Genomic DNA, 22,604 nt, shown 5'->3' on the forward strand with positions numbered 1-22,604 from the left:
ATCCTGGAGGTAGTATCTCATCAGTAGTACTAGGTTAGTACGGTCTAACCGGTGAATATTATATCCTGGAGGTAGTATCTCATCAGTAGTACTAGGTTAGTATGGTCTAACTGGTGAATATTATATCCTGGAGGTAGTATCTCATCAGTAGTACTAGGTTAGTACGGTCTAACCGGTGAATATTATATCCTGGAGGTAGTATCTCATCAGTAGTACTAGGTTAGTACGGTCTAACCGGTGAATATTATATCCTGGAGGTAGTATCTCATCAGTAGTACTAGGTTAGTACAGTCTAATAGGTGAATATTATATCCTGGAGGTAGTATCTCATCAGTAGTACTAGGTTAGTATGGTCTAACCGGTGAATATTATATCCTGGAGGTAGTATCTCATCAGTAGTACTAGGTTAGTACGGTCTAACAGGTGAATATTTTATCCTGGAGGTAGTATCTCATCAGTAGTACTAGGTTAGTATGGTCTAACCAGTGAATATTATATCCTGGAGGTAGTATCTCATCAGTAGTATTAGGTTAGTACGGTCTAACAGGTGAATATTATATCCTGGAGGTAGTATCTCATCGGTAGTATTAGGTTAGTACGGTCTAACAGGTGAATATTATATCCTGGAGGTAGTATCGCATTATCAGTAGTACTAGGTTAGTACGGTCTAACAGGTGAATATTATATCCTGGGGGTAGTATCTCATCAGTAGTATTAGGTTTTAGCCAGGTTTCCATAAGACACACAATGTCTGGGGAGTGGGTTGCTAGGAGGGTGTGTAGGTTGGGAATCTTATTGTCAATACTTCTAATATTTAGGCGAAATGCTAGGAAGGAACGAGTGAGAGTAGAAAGGGGTAGTTTGACTGTGGGGGTTGTGGTGGGGCAGTGAAGGTTATTGGGTGTGAGTGGGCCAGGGTTGGGATGGATGTCCCCATGTGTTATAAGGTTATAGTGACAGGATATTCTAAGCTTTAGGAGTTTGTTTATAAGTTTTATGTAGTCTTTGTCTTTAGGATTATGTTTTGTGGCTTTACAGGGGGTGATATTTCATTGAGGGTGGTAGATTTGGTGTGCTGGGGATGGCAAAGTGTTTGGTATTATGTATGAAGTCATGGGTGGCTGTTTGACCATTTTGGTAGTGAGTACCACGGTCAAGTTTTTGTTAGTAGACAGTAAGATGGTAAAATAGAAATAGTATAGCCAGTAGAGTAATTGGTATTTTTTTACTTGTTTGCATTTTGTCAGAGGGCGGGCCAATTTTGATGGTTGAGTGTGCTAACAGGATGTGGAAGAATGGAAGAGAGGGAACTGGGTTAAGGGGGAGGGCTGTTCAGTGATGTATGAGGCACTGATTGGTAGTTAGCATGAGGGGAGTAGCTAAATTTAGTTTAAGTGTATCACTAGTGGGGGCGAGTGGGAATTGGGGCCAGGGAGGGGAGCTGAGCAAGCCCGAGCTCAGCGAGCAGAGCAGGGCTAACACTGACTCCAAGTATTTCCTTAGGCTTAGGCTTTTAGTATGTCTGGTTGTATGTTTGGCTGTATTTTTAATTTGTTTTTTGCACCAATTTATAGACTGTTTAAGCTGTATTTTATACAATTGCAGGTTAATTTTATAGCTGCAGGGTATAATTTTCAGGGCTATGTGAGGGAGAGCAGAGTGAAATTACTGTGCTCAGGGTATTATTTTAGGTGTAAGAAAGCATATACTGGGGGCAAACTAGCTAATTTTAACAGTATGGAGGTAGCCAAATTACTGGGTGGGATAGCCTAAAAGGTGCCTTTAGACCCCGGTCAGCAGTATACAGTACTTGCTTTAAATTCTAATCTATGTTCTGTTTTTAAACACAGCAACTTTAACAGTACAATTTGCTGGAGCTTATTACCATTAGGAGCCTTATTTAAGGGCTGGGAAGTTTGGTGCTGTTGACCCAGTACGGCTGAATTAAACAGTTTGATCATAGGAGCTTCCAGGTGCTGTGACAAAAAAATTAGTATTAGGGTATCATATGATGCTCACTGCATACTGAAAACTGTGCGATGTATACCTCCAGATTTGCTAGATATTCGCACTTCTTGCAGATGGATTCCATTCAAATGATCAGGAGTTCATTTTCAGTCAGCATAGGGAAGTTATTACACTGCCCTAGTCTACCAAGTACTAAAAGGCTGACAGTGGAAGAGAAACTAGTTGCTGACCCTCAATAATGTCTAATGCTGTTTAGTGATAACTTTAAATGGAAAATTAAGGAAATGACTCGGCGAGTAATAGCAGAATAAAGAAGGTTGAGAGAAGGAGTAATAACACACTAGTGGTTGTTGCCTGGTTACAAAAGTTAGAGACCAGCGTCCCTTTGGAGTAGCAATGTTCAGTCCAGTGTAGTCAGTTTTAGCTTAATGCTGATCAGTGCATGTTAGCACTGTGCAAAAAACAGCCCTAAACCATATAGTAAGAAGGAAGATGGTCTGGTGATACTGACTTAATGGAAAAAATTAAAACTGTGCACTCTACCTACCATTCATCTGCAACTAACATGGCACTGGAGTCAGTGGCGCTCCAAACAGTAAATAAACAAGCAAACGGAGACAATCAATCAAAAACATCTCTAAATTTGAGTCAATAGTGATCAGCATCCTAGAAGTTACAGCAATTAGTCTACTCTCACTAGGATAATCACTGATCTCTTCAAGATGGTACCCACACCTGCCCAAACAGGCTGTTTCCCGACTACTTATAAATGCAGTAAACATGAAGTAAAAAAAGAAAAGAAGAAAATACTCAAAACTGTTTAAAATACAATTAATTGCAAGGCAACTGAAAGTGCAACACAAATATACTTTCCTGAGTGAGCTGTAGAATATCTCGGTGACTATATGGTGGCACAGCACATAGTGAGTCTTAATACAAACTCATTCATTAATTTAAACAACATCGAATGTTTAAATTGATGACCAACCATCTCTGAATTGTAAGTTGTTGATACTGAATGACTGCTGGTAATACATTGCTGGTATCCCACTGACACCCAAATTCCATTGCCTGAAATAACCCCAAACAGCTTGTACCTGGAGCAGCTACACCCTTGGTCTCACCCTAGCTATTGGTCTGTAGCATGGTATGTCAGCTTAACTACTTTTGCAGTCAGTTTGTGTTTGTTAGCCATGACTTTTTTCTTCACATGCTTTATCCCATTGTGCTTGTGAACCATCAAGTACGCCACCTCCTATGAGACTCGAGCCCATTTCCCCTCCCCCACACTAAGTATCAGCTGGGGGATGATAGCTATCTGGAGGGGATCATCGTCCATACAGTCACAAGGTCACTTTGTATCCTAGTCCATGTCTACTTCATCCATTCCCTGTATTGTCTTCTAGTGGCCTGAGGGACTAGATTCACCTCCACATACCAGGGTCATATCTGTTTCTAAATGGACACTAGTTGTTCCCAGGCAGAGGAACTACATAGCACCACCCCCATCTTGCCAGCCCAACTCCTGAAGAACAATGTCTAAGGGGTATATTAAGGCCTTAACCCTCCCCTGGTGCATGGACAGGGACTAGCACCAAAAGTGTATGTATTCACAGCGCATGTATCTCTAAGAACTTGTAGCCTATTTTCCATGCTATGGGTCTCCTGCCCTAACACTAGAACAACAGAAAGCTGACCTGGAACCATCAGGCTCTCACTCCTCTGCCCAGCTGCCTCTGCTAGTTCTTCCGATGACTAAGTTGCTATTCGAATTTGAGTTGTCTGGACTGCAGTCAGGGCTTTATTTCTCTGCACAACAGATCAGGCTAAGCATGACTGCTTTGATATACTGCTGCTGGTAAACAATTAAGGTGATTAGGTGGTTTTCCGCAAGGAGTTTTTCATACACTTGGTTAGGTCTTGATGTGGGATGCCTGTGACTGGAAGAGGGAAGTGTAGTAGATCTCTCTAATGTTTGTCAATATCTGTCTAAATGGTACAGCAATAACATAGATTGACAGTTTACTGTGTCATTTTCTGCTGGAGATTGATGGAAGAGTGGCTTCCAGGCAAGTAAACATAATGGAATGTTTGAGGTGCATGCAACTGTTATACTTTTTTGTTAATTCCAGTTGTGAGGAGAGTGCTGGTGCCACCTTTAATACCTCATTCTCCATATTTAAAACATTTTAGTCATAAGGAAGGTTAAAGGGGGGGCACTACCCCCTTTACAAATGGAATTAATGAAGTTATGCATCTGTGCAGCTCACAATCTGTCTATCTCTCTACCTATATATATTTCTATCTACCTATTTATCCATCCTTTCATCTAGCCATCTACATACTTTTCTGTTTGAGCTTACCAATCTAACTACAGTCTTTATATACCTAAATAATGTAATGCAAACTACATAGTCACTTAACATTGGGTAAAAAAGCCATAGATTGTTACCTAGCAACAGAAGACTCCATTGGCTTATGCAACCACACCTCACTAGGATTTTGAACCACCATTTACATTCTGGACAGCCAAGTGCTCCTAGACTGTGCAGACTGCTCTGCATTTGTGGTCTGTTAAGTCCACTGTTCCGAATTGTACAGCCATTGCTCTGCTTTGTAACTAGCCTTTTCTGATTAATTAGAACATCGCTCTGCAACCCTTATTGGTGCACTCTTGCTCTTCCTTACTTCTTTTGATCACTTTAGCATCTTAACCAAAAAACGGAAACTTCACCACGGAGCAAGAGTAAAACCCGACTTTATTAAGTTCAAGGTAAACCAAGTTTGCTGGTTAACCTGTTTTGTATACAGATGAAAGCACTTAACCAGTAAACTTGTTTTACCTTGAATTTAATAGTCAGGTTTTACTCTTGCCCTGTGGTGCAGTTGCCATTTTTTGGTTGTTTTATGGTCTTTAGCAGGTTAGCATCTTGTGTATTCTGGTCCCAACTAGCAAATAATTACTGCTGCCAATACTTTCACATTTTTCTAATTTCCTTAGTAAGTTATTCATTGTTACCTGATTTTCTTTAGAGTGGCTTAGTGTTATTCAATAGATTTTTAGAAAATGACCTTAATGAACTGTGGCAGCAGAGGGGTACAGCAGCTCTCCTGTCTCGGGACACTTGGTCTTTTGGTTCTTTTCTCAGCGTTGATGCCTTGTGTGTAGAGTCTGCTTGCCCTACCTCTACCTATGTGGATTTTCTGCATGTTCCAGTTTCCTCTGACAATCCACAGATCCACATAAAGTGTGTAATGAAGAATGAACGCATGAGTGAGTTGAACTACATATGGCATTCACTGAAACAAAACAAATGTCACTTGAATTTCTTCTGACATTTACCATAGTTTGCAGTGCTACTCTGAAAAACAGAGGAGAGTGATTTGCATGCATTAAGAGGAAGGTGATAGTGCCAGAGAAATCAAAGGTAAGTGCATGTAAAGAAGACAAAAAATGGTCTATAATAGCTGGGTAGGAGGTGGAAGACAGAAGTCAGTCATGTTCTTTCTCTTCGCCAAATAAAACAAGATTAACTTATATCATTGCATGTTGATTTGTATGGCTAGGGGACATGATGGGTTACTTGCAGACTAATGGCGACATTTGTCATTTCTAAATACAGGAAAGGGTGGTGTGTAAAAGCTACACTGAAGGCAACATGGAGGGATAATGCTGCTGTCCGGGTCTATAGAAAGGGCTGGGATATGTGTCCCTTAAATAGTATGGTAAAATGAGGAAATAAGTTCTATTTTATTGGTGATGTGGAAAAACAACAGGTACTCTGAAAAGTATATAGGTAGAGGAATATTTTACTTTCCTTCACACTAGAAAGAATGGGCCAAGAGAAGTATGGCACATAGACACATGACTTTTATTTGCATGGAATTCTGGAAAGTACAGAGGGCTGTCGGCACACAATAGTAGAAAGAAGTATTTTAAAGGTGGCATTCACATATTACTCTGTTTTGGTACATTCAGGATAAGAAGGTTATGTTAGACTATTCAGGTGAGAGGCTATCATGAAAAGTGTCAGATAAAAGAAATAAGTCTTAAGTAAATATTGCATTGCGGCAAATATATAAGCAAAGTTTTCCAGATATGCAGTGCAATTTTTATGAATCAGATTCAGTCTCAAGTATTATTCCAAAATAATAGTTTAATATCCCTCTGTGGCGGTATGATACAGATAATCTATACAAAGAGAATGCTCTTGCATGAAGACTGGGAATGACACCCACACCCTTATGATCTGGTCTGTCCTCAAGTCATAGTAGTCATCTGCTTGCTTGGCTAATTCAGTCGGCACGTTATAAATGCAGATGAGAATAGAATAGTTGCTGATTAAAGCACTGCTTCTGGTACAAAACCCTTCCACCACCACAGCGTGTTTCTAATGTGAAAAGTAATTTCTGTACTGCCATGACAGTTGTGAAAAGTACTGCATAATTAATAAAAATAAAAAAAAACATGCAGGCTGTCAAAAGAGCCAGTTTTGCTGTCTTTTATAGGTTGTATCTGAGCAGCCATGTACTCCGGATTTGTGTGTGTGTGTGTGTGTGTGTGTGTGTGTGTGTGTGTGTGTGTATGTGTGTACATATATTTTGGTTGAAATGCCATGGCCATGGTCAAGGTACGCTTTTTGTGCAGTGCAAAAATACGGTGTTCCACGTTTTGACTGTTAGTCACACATTTCAATGGTCTGTGTTCCACATTGGTGTCTTAGCAGGTTGAGACCTGTGTTTACGTTGAAACCAGTGTTGCTGATAATCATCGAGCAGAGTGCAAAAGTAACGATTTAAAAGAAATTATAAAGACAGTTAAGGTGCCAGCTGATGGAGAATTTATATATGATTTTTAAGCATAAAGCTATACATTTAATCGAAGTTGTGAGCTTCCTAGTTAAACTGCAAATGTTCATAGTTTGTGTGCTTGTTCAACATAACTCTGTGGTGTGAAAAGAAAGCAGAAAAGCACATGTACACTCACACATTCAAACACACATGTACAAACACACACATATACACATGTTCTCCACAAACACACACACACATTCACACGTGTGTGCATATGTGCACACACAGTCATGCTCACATCCACACACACACACACACACACACACACACACACACATCACCACCCTACTAAAATGTGCAGCTTTTGCCTAGTCACTGTTAAGACAGATTGTAAAAATAAATATAAGCCACATGCCTCTCAAAAACAAAGTTTGAAGTACTATAGTATGCTACTTTGGCACATTCTGCTTCTGTGGACATACATTTACTACTGCTTCCTGGACACAAGAAACATTGATGTACTACTTTTTCATCAACTATCTATTGTATATGACTACAATGTTTTGTTTACAGCAACCATATTTGCTAAATAAGAAGATTCTGTCACCTGTGTTGTCAACGTTCACAGTTTACATTAAATACAGAAAATTCTTGTTATGTTCTATTTAAACACCCTTTAACATAATATAGAAAGTGGAACAACAATGTTTGTAGATTATACAGTCTTCATAAAAGGGGGAATGTGCCTTGTTTTTATGTACCAGTTTGCAAGGACAGTAGAAACGCATGAAAATGCTAAATTTGACAACTCGTACATATGACTAGTTAAGGAGTCCATCATTAATGCTTGTTGTTCACTGAAACTATGCTTAACCTGCATGAACTCTGCAAGGTAGTGCCTCTTTAACATAACATCATAAAGGTTATTGTAGCTTGAAATCAATAACAGATACTCAGATAAGCACTAGCCTCTGCTTTTTCTCACAAACTTCTTTTGTATTTAATTATTAATAGCATACAGAAAAAATTTGTTGGAAACTGTCTTCTGAAATAAGAGTATTTAGTACAATGGAATTTTTCTGACTGTATGCAAACATTAAATACAATTACTGTAGAGGGATTCATAAACATCCCCCATAATAATTGGACAATGTGGATTTAGGCAATTAGCTCAATGGAGAGAATCCCTCTTTCAGATAAATGTTAAAGCCACACAGAAAAACACCTCATTAGCAGCTCATTACCATGTGTTGGAATCAAACACAGTGATGTTAAATCTGACACTGCTAGCATTTCACTATCAGTCAACTTATTGCTGTAGCATAAGTACCTTTCCCCTGCACATGCACACAAACACACACATACATAGTCAGAAACAAACCCTTGCAAACCTACTAACACTCACAGAAATACTGACACACTTGTATGCATGCTCCAACAAGCACGCGTGCACACACACACACACACACACACACACACACACACACACACACACACACACATTCACTCACCTACCAGTACTGAGTTAGCATCTCATACATGCTTCTGTAGGTGTGCTCACCTAGACACACACACATGCACACACACACACACACACACACACACACACGCACACGCACACACACACACACACACATCCATTCAGTTGTATTTGCGATGCGACAGTCATGCAACCATGTCTGCACACGTACACACACACAGGCCCATATACATCTCCTGTATACTTACTTGTAACTGTGGTATGATCCTCTGAATCACTCTGCCAAATTAGCCCATAGCTGTGTCAATTTCCAGGTGACTTCACATGGTTAATTACCATTAGCTACAACCTGGAATGCCACATTTGCATGCAGCTTCCCCAGCCAGACCATGGTCTATGTTATGGCCACCACTAAGGGAAGACTAGTAATAAAGTTGTTTCTGAAATCGGAAAGGATTACTGCAATGCTTGAACATTTCAGGGTGAAGGCTGCATGGTGGTAAGCCTTCTGAATTCCAGGGAATGATGTAAAATGCTCTGAAAATGCCCTATTTTGCTTCAGGTATGCCTTTTCTAATTATAAGTGCCAGTTTCTATATTAAGTTCCCCACATAAAATGAGGTCAAGATTTCCGTTGTATATGGTTTTCTGTTTTGAAAGCTAGTACAAACTCATGATAATATCACTTTAAAATAACTTTCTTTTACTACTATTTCAAAGAGGACAGCTGCAAACTCTTTTGATATAAACATGTCTGTCTTCAAAATGCTTCAGTATATTTTCTTTTTTAATTTTGTAGAGTATTTTACTGATTTAATTATCTATATCAACAATATAGTGGATACCTACTTTCAAAGACAAAGAGCAGATGCTTTATGAAATGTAGTGAAATATTTTTTTTTTTTTGTAAATATCATTGTTTTCATGACACTAAATGTAAAAAAATGAAATATTAAACGCTTTTTAGGCCTGAGATCACAACTCTTTTTGATAGATTTGATAATTTTACTCTGAAGATTTTCAAATAATTGTTTTGGAACCATTGCAGTTTGTAAATTTCAAAAGGCCATGTTGCTTAAATTTGACTCTAATTTCAAATTACATTATTTCTTATGGATTTTTCAAAACAAGGTGTGTGGACTATCAGCTGTATGCTCCAAATTGCTTAACCTGATGATTAGAAGAAACAGATAGCAGAATCTGAAATATTTGCATTCTTATCAGAACAAGATATGATTTGGATAAACTGTAAAATTTCAGTCTGAAAAATGTGAAATTTACATACTTGCTATAATCTGACAGTTAGTCATAGAGATAGTGCTCTGATCAGTTGATGAGCTACTTCCTGTAGTCAGGGTTAATGGGTTTGAAACCTTCTGCCTCCATTTGCCTACTGTGGGACTGTAAGTCATTTAAGCAAGTAGTACTATCAGAGGTCAACCCTGAAAAGAGAAACATAATCCAGGGGGCTTACCCAATTAAATAAAACTTAATTAAAAATAGCAAAAATAGAACACTCAAATGGGTATACAAGATGGATATGTGGTCATGCTAGCAACTTCATTTTTGCTGAATGCCATTTCAGGAAAAATGTTTTGCCAAACCACTTTCAGCAGTACTAAATAATTCCCTTTCATCCACTGCTGTGCAACCTTAAAGTAGGTATATTTAAATTCAGGGGTATGGGGGTGTCCCCAAATGGGGGTTCATGGAGATTGCCCTCCTGCAAGAAAAAATGTGTGGTTCGCTGAAGTGATTTTGGCGGAATATTTTCACTGAAATGGGATTCAACAAAAGTGGTGTTGCTCTCTCGATAGGAATCCTATAATACTGAGAGTTGCACATTACAATTTAAGACCATATCACTGAAACGATTTCAAATACTACAGCAAATATGTCTGATCAGTATGTTGTACCCTTATTTATGAAACACACAACTGATAATTCCATGTATAAAGATATCCATACCTCGTTATCTTCACATTGTACAATTAATTATAAATCAGCCTTAATGAGGGGCAGTAATAATTCCAGTGACAAAGTTCCATATTCAAAAGAAATATGTAGGAGTTTTCTTCTGATGTAATAATAATTTAGTGATCATGTGTGCTTCACCATTACAATATGGTGCATCCGGAACAGAAGTTATATCCAGGAACCCCAATGGAAACTGATACAAAGCAAAATATCAGATGGTGAAAATGAAGGCCTACGAATCCATGCATTTGGCATGTACATATAGAAGACTGCATGTTAGTCACCCCTTAAGATTTAATTGCAAAACTATATTTAACGAGTTTAGTAACAGCTCAGTGACATAAAGCAGACTCTGCATTTGCAGTAGTTAAAACTTCCATTGGGTATGCTTGTAGGTACAGCTTGTTGGCCAAAATTAATATTTTTACAGACACAGAATTGCAGTTAATAACTCTGCAGTATTTTACTGTGACCATTTGTAGAACATTTTATGCAAACAAACTCAGATAATGTTTTTTCCTAGTCTGCAGGCAAAGAAACATATTTAGGTGAATGATTATTATTACCCTTGACGGGTTTGCAATTTGTTAATAACTGATATTCTGCTAACACAACTGGCTCTTCAGAAGACTAAAAGGTCACTCTGGAATGTCCATTTTCTTAACTTACTACAGAGTGTCCTTTTAATTATATCTACAGACAGGATTGCTAAAATTGTACTTCCATTGTTTACATGAGGTTCTAGCCACAGTTTTAAAATATGAATTAAATCAGAAATGTGTGACCTTGCTAGTCTGTTAATATTGAATTTCCATTTATGAAATTTGGGGGACTGAGCCTCGGGTAAAGCCACAACCCTAGCTAGAACTTTTTGTTTCAGTTTCTGATTTCTGTGTGCATCAGCATCCTTGACATCCATGAATGCATTTATTTCATAGGTGAGTAGTGGGCTAATGAACCCAAGGGGTCTTTTTGAACCTATAGTCATGCTTTCCAAGTGCATCTGTTAAGTTTTGATATCGTAGGGTTATCTTATGGGGTGTATGTAACCTTGGGCATAGGTGGGCAATTATTTACATGCGGTCTCTGTCTGTTAGAAACACAGGTGCCAGACAAGAGGTAAATTTCTGCTTCCCCATCCAATTGTCCAGGTTACATTTGAATTGGATGGGAAGCCTGTTCCAGAGAAGGGGTAGTCTTTGTGATACATACCTTTTCCTCTAACAAATCCTATTTATATTGCTGATGAGGTTTAGGTCCCTAGATTGGGTAATTATGATGCTATTTGTTTTTCAAATATGCAAAATTTCCTTCAAAGTGGGATCAGAGGATGCTTTGTATGCCAGGTATAGATCCCCACTCAACAGTTTGTAGGGGACCAAGTACAGAGAAAGGGCTTTGAGCAGGGCAATGTAGGACATGCTGTTTATGCTCTCTATTCTTTTTATTAAGAACCTCTGTCAGTGCTCCAGTTGTTGCATATGCCCAGACATGTATACATGGAAGAGGGTGTTGTGGTCAATGGCTGGTTTGATGAGGGTCAACTACACTAGAACAATGACATCCTTGGTCCTAGACTCCATACCCTTGATTATAAGTTACTTAAGACAGAATGATTTCCTTACTACAGTAAACACATGATGGTCAAAAGTCAGGCTACTGTCTGCGTGTGTTCCCAAATCCCTGACCACTGGGTTTACTCTTGAGTGTATTATCAGTGTGGGAGTTTCAAGGGAAGACATCTTCCCAAAGTATACTATTCTGCATTTTTTGGAAATGAGTTTTAGACCAAGGCCCTGGCACCAGTTATTAGTCTGTGATAGACTTTCATGGAGGATATTTGTGATTTGGGGGATTATATGACTGTGCCTAGTTTGCAATTATATGTATACTTGTTCAGCAGTAGGCCCTTGATGTTGCCCTTGACTTCAGAGAAGTAGATGCCAAAAAGTTTAGACCCAGCAGAAAGCCTTGAGGGACTCTGCTATTGAATGGCTACATTGTGGAGGTACACTCTCCTATCCCAACTTCTTGAGTCTTATCTACGAGACAGATGGCTATGTAATGAATGACATGGGGGTTTATACCTAATTTCATAAGTTTGTCTGCAATGCCTAAGTGTGGTATTGTGTTAAAGTATTTGGCCAGGTCAAAATAGGCATTATACACCATTTTGCTGTCATTCATTTCTTTGGTGACCTCCATCAGGATCAGTAGGTATGCCCTACCTTTGATGAAATCAAACTGGCTTAGATCCAATGTCTGAAGGTTTCTTGTCATTGCTTATCTTTTTCATCTTAACTCTTTCCATGTGTTTACTTATGAGACTAGTCAGACTTGTAGGTCTATAGTTTCCTGGGTATACCTCTCAATTTCTTGGCTCAAGAAATCTGGACAAAGCCTAAAGTAATGAGGGGATAACCCCCCCCCCCAAAAAAAGTAGGGACAGATTTTAAATATTGCTCTTATAAACTTAGAAAATTGCTAGAATAACAGTTTTTGTGCTAACATGCAGTTTCTGAATGATATGAAGTCTGAAACTCAAACATCTGCCATTATTTAGTAACTTCAATCCTCAGTGTTTTCCCAGAAAACCATATAGCTTATGTGGAACAGACCAAAAATTTGAGTAAAAAATCTGGAGAGTTAAAGGTATGTTCCTGGGGCCATAAATGGCCTGCCTTTGTGCAGAGGAATGAGAGCTGATCTCCATTTGTTTGGCATAAAGCCTGTTGGGAGGCTACAGTTAAAGGATGACTCTGGTAGCCCTGGAAGTCCATGTTTTATGCTGTTAAGGAGACATTCTGGAATATTCTTGGGGCCCATTGATGCAGTGCTCTTGGCCTTGGAGAGTGCATTGTGGGCCTATTCACTACTAATTGTTGGGGGGTTTATTTCTCAAGGTATTTTCTGAGGGGTGAGTGGGGGAAGAGGGGGTAAAATTGGAGGTATATTTGTGAGCCAGATTTGCTATATATCCCAACAGAGAGAATAGGTGGCTGTATTTACAATTAGTTCAGCACATTGTGTTTTGTCTTTAAGGTTATGGAGATAGCTGAAGAATGCCTTGTGATTAACATCGGCTCTAAAGCCTACTTTTACATCAAACTGGCCTTTAGTGGACTTAATTAGTACCCTTGTTGGCCATTGCATTTCCTAATTTTTTCCTTTAGTTATGCGATGTATTCATGTTGGGATTCCAATGGCATGACTTTTTTTTTTTTTGAGTTTGTCCCATGTTTATTCAGGATACGTCCAGCTGCTTGTATGCAGCCATTAACATGATTGCCTTGGGCTTCCTTGACATTTTGCTGGAGTGTAACTTAATAGTGGGATTTTTGTCTAAAAATACTTCCTAAAAGTTTCTGGGTTAGCAGGAGTCATGGGTTTTAATTTTATTTCAAAGGAGACAGCTTGATGGTCCAATCTGACCATTGAGGACATTATAGTAAGGGGATGCAACGATGTCACATGTTTATGAAGACCAGGTCAAGGATGTTCACACCCCTAGAGAGCATACAAATTAGCTGGTCCAGACTGTCTGTGTTTACAAAGTCTAGGAATGTCTGGGACTACGTGTTTGTAGTTGTGTATGATTCCCATTTTATAGTGGCATAGTTAAATGTCACTCATGAGTATAGTGTTGTGTTGAATAGTGAGTGTCTCCAGTCTAAGTATGCGTTAAGTGTTTCCTGGGTCATAAAGGAGGGCCTACAGATTGCAAGGATTGGTATAGTATGGGAGTTTACCTATGGTAATTTGGACATGAGGAAACACAGGCACATCATACTGTTTGACTAGACTTAAGGTGTGTTTGTTTTTGATGTAAAGTGAGACATTTCCATCTTTTGCCCCTTCCTATGCAGTTGATGGTCTAAATGTGTGGCAGACAGTATTGCCTTGCACTGCCAGGGTACTTTCCACAGTCTTGAACCACATCTCTGTAACCACGCAGACATCCTCATTCTCCAGGGTGAGGAGAACTTGCAGGCAGTGAAGGTTTTATTTAGATTCCTGCATTATCTTTTGCTGATTTTGCTATTTTGAAAGGTTTATCAGGGTGGCAATGCCTAAACAAGGTAATATGGGGGGGTGGACAATGTTTTAGTCAATGTTTGACAGCCTAAAGGGGGACAGGTGTAAACCATCCCTAGCAAAACTGAGGTGTGTATCAACCATATCATCAAAGCCTGACAAATATTGTACCTGCTTCGAATGATACCAGAAACTAAGCCAATTATTAAAGTCAATTATCTTTTATTCATATTGTGGCTTCATCCTTGAAGGAAGAATGCTCCTCAGTGCTATGTGTCTCAGATCCAAACCAGCCTGGGAGACACAGTCCATGAGCTCCATCATGTCTCTCATCATATAGTCCAGGAAGGTGCACGTCTGGTCATTTGCACCCACATGGACTATGACTGAGTCATACTGGTACTTGTTAGTGACCTGAATGTGTGAATGATCTGGTGGATCATGGTCCATAGTAGGCAACTGACCATGATTCTATCCTTACTCAACCTGGTGAGATGTCTGTGTCTGTCACAATGGAGTCTCATATGCCCACAATATTTGGTTGTGTTGTGGTTTGCCTTGTGGACTTAGATGAGATTCTGTAAGATGTGGCTTTATATGTCACTGTGGGTTTTGTTTTGGTATAGTGTTTTTGAAGTTGTTTATTGTAAAAGCAACATCTGGGAGGCCTTTGCAGTTTAGGAAGATTACATTTAAGAGCCTCATTATATTTGTGTTAATGTATCTTGTTCATTCTACTTGTGATGAATGTAATGTGTGTGTGTGTGTGTGTGTGTGTGTGTGTGTGTGTGTATCTGACAATCTGTTTGGTATTATAAGTACTGTATTTGAAAGCCTTGCCTCCATTGACATTGTGTAATCATATCTCTCACATACCTTATCAGTTTAAGAATTAAATGACTGTCAGAACACATGACACAATTGCTACATTGCCTTAGGATGCCCACCGGGCCATATCCACCAAACTGACTGCAGAGATACTGTAGTAAGCAGGTGCATTACCATGGTTACTGGTCCTTATTTCATGCTGTACATGGGGATGGTGCACGTTTACAGCTGGCCAGCTTGGGTGCTGTAAGAGTATAGCCTATAATGAAGACTATGTACTCAATTTAAGTGTGAGGACAGTATCTTGGCTCACTCAGTTTGAGGTCAGTTTTCTTTAGCCACATATATCTCTAGTGCCATCAAGTAAGTCTCTACATAATCTTCTAAGTTTTTTTTTTTTCAGGAGTGTACTGAATATGGGGATTCCTAATGTATGGTTGGGTTAGTAAAGTATTTTCTTACTGTTGGAGGCTGAAGAGGTATTGGTCAGAGACTGTTGGCTGAACATGTGTTGGCCGGTGACTACACTTCTTTCTTGAAGAGATGTTTGAAAAGTGCTTGTGTGTTTGTCAGTTGCTGTACTTGTTTCATGAAGAGCTGTAGTGGAGTTCAATAAAGTTGCATTAGATTTCACTGAAACCTCAATTAGTTTTCCATTTTAAGAAGATCACATTATCTGCAGTTTTTAAGCATTGCTTTCAGGTAAAGAAATGATTGTTATAGTTGATAAGCTATGAAAGCAACGAATAGGTATTATTTTAATAAAATCTAATAAGATTATGTCCTGATAGCCAAAACAGGGAAATGAGTCTAAACTGTGTTTTTAAAGTACAACAAACATGATCTTCAGTTTCTTTCAGAAACATACTGCTTTAGTGAAATATGTCACTTTTGAAAAGGTATTCCACCTCTAACGCTGAAGACGACACATATATAATTGCGACGGTTGTTGTTGTCTTTCGGCTTTTCCTGGTTAGGGGTCGCCACAGCGGAACTCCGGTCCGCTAATGATTGGCAGTAGATTTTCACGAACGCCGAGGTGCCAGCTCAACGTTCAATCTTCAACGAAGGCACGCCCATTTACGCATGTCTTTCGAACGCCCACCCAACCGCAGGGAGGACATGCACACTCCACATAGAAGGCACTCCCCGCACTCTAGCCGAAAATAGAACGGGAGAACCTCTTGCTGTGAGGCAACAACACTACCGCTGCACCACCGCAGTGCTGCTCCATGACACATACACAGCTCATTATAAACCCGTATCAGTGATTGTTCAAACATGATAACAAAAAACATCCATTGCTTTCATGCATAACCTACTTCCAAAAGACAGTCACTGCATAACCTAACTCCAAAAGACAGTCACTGCATAACCTACCTCCAGAAGACAGTCACTGCATAACCTACCTCCAGAAGACAGTCACTGCATAACCTACCTCCAGAAGACAGTCGCTGCATAACCTACCTCCAAAAGACAGTCACTGCATAACCTACCTCCAAAAGACAGTCACTTTGTATGAACACCTCTGATATTTCATTGAGAAGGAACTGAAGCATATAATAATCCCAGTGATGTGTTTAACTTTTTGCTCTCAAATGCATTCGCTGACATAAGACGTCTGTCTGTGATCGTGTAGGTCTGTTGGGATTGCTTTGCACACCCGTCTTTGAATGACATACACCTTCTACATACATTTCTGGTGTCAAAATATGGTGAAAAGAAATAATTGCACAGTAATGTAGTTTTTTTTTTTTCTTTCAAGCAGATATATGCTGATCCCCATGAAAAGTCACATCAATGATTGTTTCACACTTTTTATATAGTTGTCCTTTGCTTTCATACTTGACGTGCCCCCTCACCCCCAAAAAAGACACTTTCTGTGCATACTTCTAATCTCCGTTCATGAAGAAAATGAAGTGCATAGTGACTTCATTCATGTGATGTGGCTTGTTGCGCTCAGACATTATTCACTGGCACCACCCCCACAAGCAATGTTGATGATAGTTTGACAGTATGCTTTCATATTCAGATTGCTGCACCCCAGGAGCCAAGCAGTCTCTGTAGTGCTTGGTATTTGATCACGAGTGGAAGCATGTTACAAATGAAGTTAACTTGAGACTATAACCACACTCTTCAGTTAAGCAATGGAAACCTTTCCATAACTGTTCTACTGTCCAGTGTGCAGCTGTCAGATTCCTAATAGATTTGTTTATTCTATGACACAACATTGCGTAGCTGCTCTAGAACAAGGTTTGCAACTGGCTTATTGTGACTGCTTTACTGGCTGCCTATTATCTATTACCACTGGGGACATATTAATTACACTTGATGAAAGCAGAGTGCATGCAATCTGTTACAGAATTGCATTAAATGTAAAAGCTACATTCAAAACTCAAACTGTTTTACAATATGACTTTAAATGTAACTTTGATATAGTACGAAGTACAGAAAATGCGTGATTTTTAAATGGTAACCAGCAACTGGCAGTCTGTTAGGTTCATCAAAAAATGTCTCTTGTAGATGAAAGACTGAATTGGAACATACTGCATACTGCATGAGCCAATGAAGGGTGCTGGGTATTAGTAAGGCTGTCAGCAACTATAGGTGACTCAATATGTGGGCCAAACAATGATGGTACATTTTTTTAGGAACTTTTTTGATGTGGTAGAGACCTTTAATTATGACAGTGTGCTCATTCTGTTAGGTTGAGGCTTTTACATAATTTTGCCCTCCATCCTAGATAGATCTAACCTCCAACACAGACAGACACCTGTGAGCCTAGGCGCCATTCACATAGGAATCATAGGAAATTCTGGCTACTGAGTTCTACAACATTTGCACCTTGCCATTTCCCATCCTAGACTGTACTTCCCCTCTCAAGGGGAATACCCATCCAAGTAACATTTGAAGGAATGTAGTGCTATCTGCAGGGGGGATGTCTGTTCCAGAGGTGAGGGAGAAGGTGACTAATGAATATGTTTGTCTACCTATTGTTATTGAGTTGTTGAGGCGGGTTTAGATCCTTTGTTCTGATTCTTATGGGATCATTATTGACCATTACATATGTTAGGATTGTTAGACCCCTAGAGAGTGACACATGTAGGAAATCAAGGTCATAATAAAAGCTAAACAAGCCGAAGTGCTGACCACTGTCTGTCACCAAGAAATGGTGCCATAATACTTTCAACCATGTTTTGCACATCACTTGATCTTGAGGCTGATCATGAGGCAGGAATGATGGAAAGCCTATTAGGACGTGAAAATATCTTCTATAGGAAGCATTAGAGGCTAACTCCATTAATGCTGCATGATATTGAGTCAATGGAAAACATAAGCGAATGAATTAAGATATTCATTAGGCAAAATCCATTAGAAATGATGTCTGTGTTTACCTGGTAGGAAACCTGCAAATATGCATTAAGATACCTGCAAGGCCAGGCCACCAAGGCAGCCTACCAAGGAAAGCAAAGCAAGATAAACTAATCCTGTAACTCAGTAAGGACACTCAAAACATGCTAGGGTTACATAGGTCTTCTGATTCAGGAACAAGGACAGAGCAGCTGAGCAAAGGTCAGCAAAAGTGAAACTAATAACTGCAGAAAAGGTGAAAGCCAATGCTAATCTGTGTAAGGCTGCCCTACAAGTATTGATTATCAGTGATTAACTGGGGAGGTTATTAGACTTTCAGTAATTCCAGTGCCTTCGAGTAAAATAGGGTTGTGCACTTTCCCCTATAGGTATTTGTGACATCCTCTAGAAATACTGTCTGTCCTCATGCAAGGCCAGCACTAGTCTAGCTAATGAAGAAAAGGTGCTAGCGTTATTGAAGTCCTAAAATCTCCCCCCACCTATCTAATGACCAAGCAAAGACACTAATGTCCCCCATTTTACTGGGAGTGGTGATGTGAGGTGTACAATAACTACCTCCCAAAGGATATGGCAGATGGCCAAATGACATGATGGAACAATTGTAGAAGAGCTTGACTGAATACCTAGAAACCCTTTTTTTAAACTCTTTAGGGAAATCTCCGCAAAGGAACAAACCTCTTACTCATTTCAGGAGTTGCAGATAGTGGTACTAGCCAAACCAAGAAAGAATGCACAGTTATAAACTGATCTCCCTAATTAACACAGAAGCTCGATTCTATTTAAAAGTACTAGCTAAGAGGATTCAGCTGCTTTTACCAATCCTAGTACACCTATCACAGGTATGATTCATAAAGGACCACTGAAATATAGCTCATAAGAGAGCAGTTACACCTATATGCAGGCACTTTTTGTATCAGCCGCAGCTTATATAGAATTCAAAAATGAGTTTTCAGTGAACTATAAGACAGTACCTAAGCCAATTTTGGACTGTTTTAGATTTAAATAGCATTTACTAGTACATTTACAGTCCTGCATGTGTCCTCACAAGCTGGGATACTAGCTACCACTCTACTATCCCTGCCAGTAGCATTAGAGAAGGCAACCAGGAAAGGATGTCTGCTGTCTTATCTTTGTATCCTTCCTGCTGAGCCATTAGCACAAGTGGTAAGGAATCTGACAAATATAATAGGATGGAGCTCTCTTTCTGAGGAGCTCAGAATACTGATATTCTTAGATGGCTTTTATTCCTTTTTGAAAACCTAGGAGAGGATAGCCCAATAATTAGTGATATCCTGGACTGGTTCTACCAGCATTCAGGAATGAAGGTTAACACAAAGAGAACAGAATTCTATCCTATTGATAACCAACAACCGCAGGGTGTTTCCTCTTCTAAATGGTGCACAGGACCACCCAAGTACTTGGAAGTGAGGTTGTGCAACATCATGTCAATGATTAAATAACTTAAACTGTAATTTCTGTGGCAAGACTCGTTTACATTGGTGCACATATAAAGGAAGTAGGATCTTTCATTAGTGGGCAGGGTGAATGCCTTAAAATGATCTAATCAAAGGTTCTGTACATACTAAGGCATTTACCAGTCCATCTTGCATATTAATGGCTGACCAAGATCCAGAGATTAGCAACTTAGTTTTACTTGGGATAAAGAAAGGAGTATAACTTTCAAATTAGGAGATATTTTGTCCACTGCGGAAGGTGGAGATGGCCACCTACATTTGAAAAAAAAATGTTGCTGTTGCGATAGCAGTTCTAAAGGCCTTTATTATATTATAGCAGTAACCTCTCCCTGGGGCTAATCTAGAGGTGGGCATACTCATCTAAACTCCTGGTACCATGTGAATATCACACATGAAGATGGGAAATACTTTAAAAAAGCACACAGCTCTTAAGTATCTGTGTGAACTCATCTCGCCTTGTGGAGAAAAATGGTGGCCAAGGATTAAACTGAAAAACCAAGCATGAAGCAGAAATTTGAAGATTAGCTGTTATTTAAATAGTGGATGGGAAAAGGGTTGTAGTATCCTTACAACACCTCAGTAATGACATGCTGGGCTCTGAGGTAATCTGGAAATTTGTGCAGCTCTGCCATACAGCCTTCTTATGCTACCTTACATCAATACCAAACACTTAATTTAGTTTATATAGGCAATAGTACAACCCAAGATGTTAGCTCTCTAGAAACTTCTTCTTAAAAGATAATAAGACCACACAAACACTGATATTAAGCCACACAAAGGAATATGCAGTTCAAGGGTCAGGGTATGAACAGGAAAGGTATTAACTGTCAATTGCAACATCTCAAAACACTGAGCTTACATGCTAGAGCATCACTGGAAATTCATTTATGGAAAATATTGGGCCCCAGTAAAAAGTGTAGGTCTGGGAATATGCAACAGCTGTAGGCTATATAGTCCAAGATTACAGTGCAGCAGAAGTTCTGGGTCTCCCATAACGATTATTACAAGAGTCAAGCAAAGTAGCCATCAGTATACCAGGGAAATGTCTTCCCGTGAGACCAGAGACATGGATACTGATGCAATCGGAGGATGTTATTGCACTACAACCCTTTCACATGTTTGGCCTGTTGCAGCTGTGAAATATTTATTTGTTCTGTATTACTATTCAATGAAAAACCCTGAATCTGAATAACATGCAGTGCCATGTGTAGCTGTTCCGCAAAGTGAGAGTGCAGAAGATCTCACAGACTAGGCATAAAAGCTTTACAGACTACTTAGGCCCTCCTTATTTTAGGTTAAGCTGCCTCAAGTGATGTCTTTGTGCCCTAGCAATGTTTCTGAGTAGGAATATCATGATATGATTGCATACATGATATATGACTGAGTACTGCATGGTATGCTTCTAGAAGGCATGTGCAGAACGTGTACTGTGTAATGTAAATACTTAGAGCTGTAACTTGCCGAATCATTTGTAAGTATATTGTTATGGCTCTAGTGTTTATTACTGCTGTTATGTTGATTTATTACTGGAATGTGTATGAATTTGAAATACATAAAGTAAATATGAACTTTACAAAATCCAGTGAGGAGTGTCATGGTATGATGTAATTCTTAAAGGGCAAGCAATTATTTCTAATTAACTTTACTCTTGAAGCATATTGTAAAAGGTTTTGGCATGTCCCAGACTATTTTAAAGCAGAGTTCCAAGAACTGAGAGCATTTCAGTGATCACAACAGTAGCAAAAGTTAAGTAATATGAAAAAAAGTAAAATATTTGTAACTGCTGTCTCAGATCAAATGTAAATAACACCATTGATTTTATAAGTGAATGCATTAATAAAAAAGGTTAAAAAAATTCTCTTTGTCATGGTAAGTATTCAGAAATTGTGAGGACTAATAAGTGGGACATTTTTAAAAGAAAGTTCAGTAATCCTGGCACTGTACAGACCGCAGGACTGTACAACATCAGAGCAAAGGTTCCATCTGCAGGGTAATGTTTGTTGCACTCCTGCCAGCAGTGTCAGATAAGAAGCGATTCTGGTGGCACACTTCTCCCAGGGGACCATGGCCAGCCAACAAAATAGTTTTATTGTAAAAATGTTTCTTATGTTCAGAACTGATAACTCATGATAGTCAGCTTATGTCTTGAACATAGCTATCTCTAAGAAGTATTTATCTTTAGATTTAATTAGAAAAAAAGAAAATAAGCATTAAATGCCAGATACCTTGAGCATTCGCCTTTGTGTACTCAAGTTGACTGCCATTTTCACAAATGAAACATGGGCCATTGATACTGTCCAGCTCGGGCCCTTTGTTCATTTATTTTTAAGAAAAGATATGCTTATTTACTTAAAAAAATAAATGGCCCACAGTAACCCTATCTTAAACATTGCAGCTTTCTGTTTATTGCCTTCCTAAGATTCATTAAGGTAGTAATGGACAGGCCTCCCCTACCCCATATTAAGCAATATGGTGGAGAATTGTGCGCGTCTTGTTTGCAAGAGCAGCAGCAGGTTGCATCGATGCGAGGTAAGTACTTGTGTGTGTGTGTGTGTGTGTGTGTGTGTGTGTGTGTGTGTGTGTGTGTGTGTGTGTGTGTGTGTCTGTCTGTGTCTGTGTGTATGTTTGCATGCATGTGGGACGGAGTAGGAATTAGATAACATTGCCTAGAAGGC

The sequence above is a fragment of the Protopterus annectens genome, chromosome 15.part0 (genome assembly GCF_019279795.1).
Source record: "Protopterus annectens isolate FY-2018-M chromosome 15.part0, PAN1.0, whole genome shotgun sequence".
Taxonomy (NCBI): domain Eukaryota; kingdom Metazoa; phylum Chordata; order Ceratodontiformes; family Protopteridae; genus Protopterus; species Protopterus annectens.